Below are 7843 nucleotides of genomic sequence, written 5' to 3' on the forward strand. Positions count from 1 at the left end.
CTTAACGGATCGCGTAGATCATATGGGACCTACTGTATATGTCTATTCTGCTTCGAGACCCTTGGTCGATCTTGGTGAGAGTTCCCCATCAGATGTGGTCCCTTCCATGGGTTTTGTGCTAACGGTCCAGTAATATCGCATTTCTTATATCTTTCATATACAAAGTTATTATGGTGATTCCATGGGAAAAAGTTCACAAATACCGTGGTGCTATAGCACGGCCAACAAGAGAAGGTCTCTGACGTTTCTTACCACATGCGGTGGGACATTGCAGCCCCTACTTTGATACCAGTGTTACCAACCACGATAACTCTGTCTTATACCATTAATTAAATTGCCACTACAGTTGCATCGAAAAAAAAAACCTTGACGCGCGAGTAGTGGCAATGTCACTGCGAGCTGTCAGAGACGTTCTCTTACTGGACGCACTATAAACATATTAATAGTGAAATTTTTGAAAACGCTGGGACACGTGCCTATTCTTTCTTAACAAGCATGTTCATCTCCTTAATGAGAAATGCTCTATTTTCGGCATGCATTTTGAACACTATCTTCTCCCTTAGGACGCACATTTTAATAAGAGCTGCATGACCACAGTCTAGTTCAAGGTAGGTATTAACTATGTTCAAAAATTTATTTCGAAGTTAAGCTATTTTTCGTTATCATAGACAACATATTTTTGATTTGTTGGCGCTGTCCCGTACGCAAAAACTTTTCCTTGATATAAAATATGAGTTATTATGTTTAGTATGGTAAACAACACATAACGACATTATCCATGTCATTAAACGTTTGGCTGTGAATTTTGTCTGTATGATTGATCTTATTGAATGTAATCTATCAGACAGGTAGCCATTTAAGCTTGAATTCTGAACCATTGCACAGTTTCATTTCTCAAGAGATTTTCTTTCCTCTCCAGCAATTACGAATTTCTTCATTAGCTTTTACAATACTGTCATCAAACTTTTTGCATGGATTGTCTTTAAAACTTTTTCCCATACCGTTCTCTCAACTTTGTCATATTTAGTTGATTATTTTCCTTAACAATCACATTTTCACACATTTTCAGTACTGAAAATTGTTCATGTAATGATTTACGATTAACATACAACTTAAAAAGTATTTTTGGTAGAAAGGAAAATTAAACTAAATACACACAATATCACATTGAAATAGCTCATCTTCAAAAAATTGCCTTTGCTACTGACATTATATATTCTTATTTCATCGAAAATTATTTGTTACTCTTGGAAGTTGGGACATTTTGGTCACGATTTTTATCTTACTTTTCAGACCCGGTCTCAACTGGATAGAACCGGTGACCCAGACAAACCTAGCAAACAGGACAGACCTGATGATTCAGAAAAACCAAAACATGAGCTGTATAGCATTTTATAGTATTAAAGACATCCACCAGTTACACATGAAGGAGGTGGATTCTTGGGGTTCGGTACCCTGAAATGTCTACTTTTTTGTAAACTCTGTGTAATTTTACGCGTGATTTTACAAATTTTAATATAATTTATCCTTATATTCAATTTGGACCCCGAAAAGCTTTGAATCTCTCGAAATAAATTTCTATGTACGTGCATGGTGACCACTATTTGAGCTCAAATATTGGCGTGTTTGACTCCTGGTATGACATTTCTTAATCTACCACGTCTTGATTATTTCAAATATAATTTCATGTTTATTCGTCTGTCCGTACTAAAAATAATGCAGTGGTTTTGAACACAGATTACATAAAAAGATTTAACGAAACATAATCTGGGCTCAACAATATGTCTTATATTTTACAGGACAAGTTTTATGGGTTCATTAGTTTAAATTTTGACTATCCCTTATAAGAAATACATAAGCTTATTTTTTCTATAATTTTAGAGTGTTTGGGTTCTTATATATCATGTATTTATCTTCGAGTGGAATGTTTTGACACACATAGACGTATACATCAAAAGAGAAAGAAAATTGCTAATAATCTTATGAGACGAGAGGGCAGAATCGTGTTTGTTATCATTATATATGTAAAAAACGAAATGGATGCTAATGTAAAATTAGTTTAACGTCCCATGGTTATGATATTTAGATTAAAGGAGACGGGTGGTTAATGAAAGTAGAATTTTAGAATTATCTCACACCGGGAATCGAACCCGGGACGACATGCTCTCAAGGTGTGCTGCACTAGAACAGCACGACGGGCTAGATTTACATTAACAAGCTCATACAAATTCTCCTTGAGTATGACGATGTTTCGTCATCTTCGACACTATTCGGAACATACCTGGGTCATGGGTATGACTGCTTCCAAGTTACAAAATTTGTAACCAGTTTCACCATTGCTTTCCAATATCAAGTATTGTATAATAGAACGTTGGTTCCAACCCCAACGGGTATGTACTGACTGTGGTCAGATACCCTCTGAAAACGGGGTTCAGTTTTCGGCGTTGGTTCATGTGGATCAGATCCCAAATTAAGATGTAGATCCACGTTTCATGTAACATCACTACTGAACTGGACGCTAAACTTAAATCAACTGCAACATTAAAAAAGGAACATTCTAGAAGGGGCTCTGCAAATTATTTTCTTCATAATGCTATTTTACTTGTATCAAACAGCATAAACGGCGACGTAGAACAACAACAATTTTGTAGAAAGTTCAAAAACATGAAAAAAAAAACTATTTAAAAAGTTTGGTGTAGGAACTTTTATGAAAAATAGGCTATTTTTCTTATTATTACATTTGATCAATTGCTACATTTTATAACGAAACATTGACTTAATTGTTCTTTCCGAAATATGTGCAAAGGAAAGGTAGGATTTTACCGAGGTGATTTGTAAACAAATCGTAAAAAGGAATTGGTTCAGTGGACCACTTCTTTTATTTATTGCTACTTTAGTCAGTTTCTAACCACAATATTATAGTCACAGGACGTCAAACGTATGTTGAGTTCATAACATATTTCAGATTTGGTCAAGAATTTAATTCAAAATGTATATATCAAGGTTAAATGTTACATATCTATACAAAAAACTTGTGTTTCAGCACATGAGGAAAAATAATTTTTCTAGCTTGAAATCCTTTACTCTTCATTGCAGATTTTTTAAAGAACAAACCATTACTTAATTTATCACAGAATAGTACTTAATATTTATCACATTATCTTCGATATTTTCAAGTATACATGCATATATTTTTACTATAGTCAATATTTATGCAATGAAACGTAATTGCATACATATAAGATTTCGAAACTAAGCTCTCTTATTTAGATCTGAAGATGTGTATTTTATTTCTAAAGCGGAAATAATTCAAGAAAAATAAAATAGTTTCAGAAGTAAAGGTAATGGAAGCAAATGTGCTGACAATATACCAAATAACTCAAATCCATCTCGTTGACCGTAGTTCTTTATGAACTATAGGCTGTAATCCTATTCTTGGTTTCCATTAATAGAAGAATCTAGAATGGCCCATATGTTTGTAAAATCATACTTCATCTTCTTTTTGTTTGACAAAATAAATAAATAAATAAAAGAGACTACAAAAAATCGAATCACATTTAACCTTGTAATCATAATGTTCTTTTTACTGCTGTCCTACCTGATTAATGATATAACAAATTAAGGGGCAACAAAGTAGAGGTATTCACGGCCCCCACGGGCCGGGATTTTTAGCCCGAGCACGGCCCGGCCAGTGAATTTGTAATGTGAGGACCAACCCAATTCCGAAATATGTTTTAGCATTTAGGGCCGAGTCCGACACGAGCTTGTGTGATAATCAAATTAGCCCGAATTACAGAAACTTAATAATTAACGCAAAATTTACTTTTACTTACAGCAATTAGAGGTTTAATTTTGCAGTTGTGCTTTAAAAGTTTCCCAGAAAGAACGGTCCAATAAATATCGCTGTATAGTAGATTTACAAAATTAGACCCGAAAATGCCCGACAAATATGATTGTGTATTTAAAAATTTATTGCCCGAGCTAGGCCCGAAGTAATATATGATTGATAGGCCTGAGTCCGGCCCGCGGGCTCGGCTCGAGCCCGTGCAAACCTCTACAACAACGATTGAACACCAGTCGTTTGGGCTTGAGTACTGTACAGATCCAACGAGCCACGAAACATCTAACAAAGCTCGTGCACTCTGTATATATAGTGTAAAGTAACTATCTATTAAATGTAAAGTAACCATATAATAATTGTGTAAACTCTTAACTTAATTTACTAAATTCAATTATTTTATTAAATTACATTTATCAACAACAAAACTATAAACTCTTTAAAATCCGTCAAAACAAAACTTTTATTAATGTTATACATTGCCAGACAGTTTAAATAAGCATGTATTTGTTAATTATTACTTTTAAAATTGTTAATAAACACAACTAGTTTCCTTCTTAATTTTCCGCATTTCCTTCCGCATAACTTTATATTTCACCGTTCTCAGAATGCCAAACTCAGGACTGAACAGCGAAACAAAACCACGGAGGGCAGACCAACAGGGGGTATTCGCCTCACAGTTAAGAAAAGGTGAAAAATCGTCAGCAAAAAACACATCGCACCATTGGAGGACGACCAACTCCAAAATCCAAATATACTGTTCTGTAGATTCATCGCCACAAATACATTTAAATCTAACATCAAAGTAATGGAATAAAGATGGAAAGAAACATCGGAAAATACACACCGTAAAAAAAAAAAAAAAAAAAAAAAAAGCCCCTAGGAGATCAACAAAATAAAAATCCACATGTTAAACAATTCCAGCATTTCCAGAATTCCTCCAAAAAAGGCATTCATCGTTCCAAATAACCAAAACGACGCCAGCCTCATTAAAATATCAGGCTAGTGTTCATTCCTTTATCTTAGTTAAAACATTTCTCTTTCTCCCAACTAGTCATTTACAAATTAAAAAAACATTTGAATTTTATTATAATTCAATTATAACTTTGCAATCAAGTACCGTGTTATGTATCAATTTCATCCTTAATTTGTTGCATTCATTCAATAAATATTCTGAGCTACAACTGATGGCACAGCACCGGCACAACAGGTATGTGGCTAATAGCCGTATGTTTCAAGTTTTCTAAGAAGGTAGTTTTATTTAGTTCTAGTATGATATTTCTATAGCATCTTGAGTGAATTGCAAAGAGAAAGATAATGTATCGATTTTGTTGATGATTGGATCTTTAAAATCTTTAGAATATCTAATTAAACCGCAAGATGGTAGAAAACTACGCGTACCGATTTAATCCCTCATACTAAGAAGCAGACGACGACACTATTCCGCGAAAAACATATTCTTCTATTGAGAAAGATAATATGCTATTGCAAAATGAAAATAAAATAAAATTTCTATTATTATGTGCCCTGTACGATAAAAGAAACTGATGATTGTACAAAATGGTACAATGAGAATGTGGAAGCAAAAAGAAGAATCACGAGAAAAACCACGGTCTCGATGTGTGAGATCGAACTGAGGACCCCTACCACCGAGGTGCACACCCTATCACCGAATCGCCGTGCTTCCTTATGCACAGTATTGTTCTGGGGGAAATGGCCACGCTTAGCGTAATCGCTAAGCTCTCGTCTTTGGTGAGAACGGTCCCTGTTTCCATTCCCGGTGGGGACACTCGATAGAAAAAACTGTAAAAGCTTTTTTCAAGCCAACAAACCTGAGTGAGGTTTTCCTCATCCACACCAGGTAAATGCCGGATGGTACCTAATGTAAGGGTCCTAGGCCGCTTCCTTCCCCAATCCATTTCTCCTTCTCTTTCCCCGGATAGTGTGATCGCCGAGGGACGCTATTCCTCATACGTGACGGGCTACCATGGCCATAGAAACCAGAAGCACAGAAATCTAGTTTCTAATTCTAATCGTTTCTGGAGAAAAATGCCCTAGAAACTTAATCAGAAAATGAAAAATATTTTGTTACAGAGAAAAAAAAGTAATAATTTGTATTTAAAAAAAAACGAAAAAAAAAAGATTAATTTAACTGGCAACTTTTGAGTGAAGCAACTTCGGAAAAAAAGTAGGTTATCAGTACAAACTGGGAAAATAGATTCATTAAAAGCATGTATGCAAGATTTAGTACATTAGGTCCCTTAGGCAAGAGCACCGATCCTAGGGGCCGAGGAGCCCCGGGCCCCCAAAGCTCGTGTGGGCCCCCATATATTTTATGAATATATATTTTATATGTATTGTTATTGTTATATATATATTTTATGAATGCACCTCCCAAAGTTACAGAGAAATTGGTGCCCTTGCCCTTAGGATATAAGAATAAAATTTAAAACTTTACGGATGTGACTTCTCTCGAAGTTCGTCACTGATTTTACATTTTTTTTCTGTGACTAATCATGTTACATGGTCTTTTGCTCATAAAAAAGGAGATAGTGATGCTATAATATTGCATGCGCGCAACCTCAAAAGAGATATTTCATTGAAAAACAACAATATTTGATCAGCTGGTTCATACTCACCTTGTTAATATTGGCCAGAATGGTGTTATCGCTGACTATGTTATCCAACGCGAACAGCTGTTGGAATATTTTTTTCAATTCATCCGGCACAGAAAAAGCTAGCAATGTTTTATATTATAATCTATGAACTTTATAGTCTGTTCTATCGTAAGTTTCATTTCTTTAAAACTACTAGAAATCTTTATAAACTTTTTTTAAAATTGAAATTACTTCATTAATAATTAATAAGTGTTTTATTAAGAGCGAATTATTTAAACTGAACTAAGCACAGAAACACAGATTGATGCTGGATCTAACTTTTGTAGGAAGGTTCTTTCTTTACACTTTCTCTTTCAACTTTCCGAAATACGCGTTATCAATAAATGTAGGAAAGAAACAAGCGAAACAGTTGTATACCGCGTTAAGAGAAGAAACAAGTATTGCGCTTGAAATCAGTGTTATTCAGGATTTAGCGTCGGCTACTGCAACACCCTCTGACGGCTAGACTTGACTGCGATACTATTTCTCGCGTGGATGTTAAGCAAAGCTGCGTCTGCGCGCTACTTGTGGGTTAGTTGTTTTGCTTCCTCGCACAAGATTCGGAATTTGCCGGTTAAATCGAGAGTACGTGAGATAGTCCAGAAGGATCCCCGTATCTCGTACCTTTTCTCCTTTATTTCCTTTTCTTCCTGGACATGAACTGTTTGTCTTCTTATTGTTAGTTATGAACAGGGTTATTTTATGTAATTTATGGTAGAGGTTGCTAATAATAATAATAATAATAATAATAATAATAATAATAATAATAATAATAATAATAATAATAATAATAATAATAATAAACTATTTTAAAGTATTAACCTTCTTCGATAGTCTAGTGGCGCCAGCACAGTGTGAATGCTCTTTTGATTTGATTTGATTTGTGAGTTTAGCATCCCATTCAGCAGCGAGGCTATATCAGACGTGTGGACCTACTGATTAACGTGGAATCCGAACCACATAAGCTTCTGATGGGAATCGAACCCGTCTCTCCCACGCTAAAGGCGTGTACGCTAACCGCTTAGCCACGAGGGAACTCTGAATGTTCTCTGGTTCTATCTAAGGTTATTTGCGATTTTTAACAGCATGTCTGTGAGTTTCTCCATGGGTGTTATGATATAAATGGTATGTCTGCATAACAAAATTATGTAGCTATACGTCATAACTTCACCATACAAACTCCTGCCATATTTGTTAGCTCATTTACAAACAATATTCCACAAGCTACATTCTAGTAATAATATAAAATTACAGTAGAGCGTCGATTATCCGAACGTCGGTCAACCGAACGACCGCTTAACCGAACTGTGTACTCGCTCGCACCTGTTACTCCCCCACCCTACCGTCC

General features: G+C 35.2%; 1 protein-coding gene across 1 annotated transcript in view; it reads right to left on the reverse strand.

Annotated features, from left to right (window-relative positions):
* The window catches only part of LOC145680683 (synaptotagmin-17-like), a 734886-nt gene extending 727939 nt beyond the window's left edge, over positions 1-6947 (reverse strand). The window contains exon 1 of the mRNA XM_081751574.1: positions 6478-6947. The gene's annotated coding sequence lies outside the window, so the exon portion shown is untranslated. The remainder of the gene's footprint in view (positions 1-6477) is intronic.
* Positions 6948-7843: the final 896 nt, after the last annotated feature.

The sequence above is a fragment of the Thermobia domestica genome, chromosome 3, assembly GCF_964235325.1.
Source record: "Thermobia domestica chromosome 3, izTheDome1.hap1.1, whole genome shotgun sequence".
NCBI classification, from domain to species: Eukaryota; Metazoa; Arthropoda; class Insecta; order Zygentoma; family Lepismatidae; genus Thermobia; species Thermobia domestica.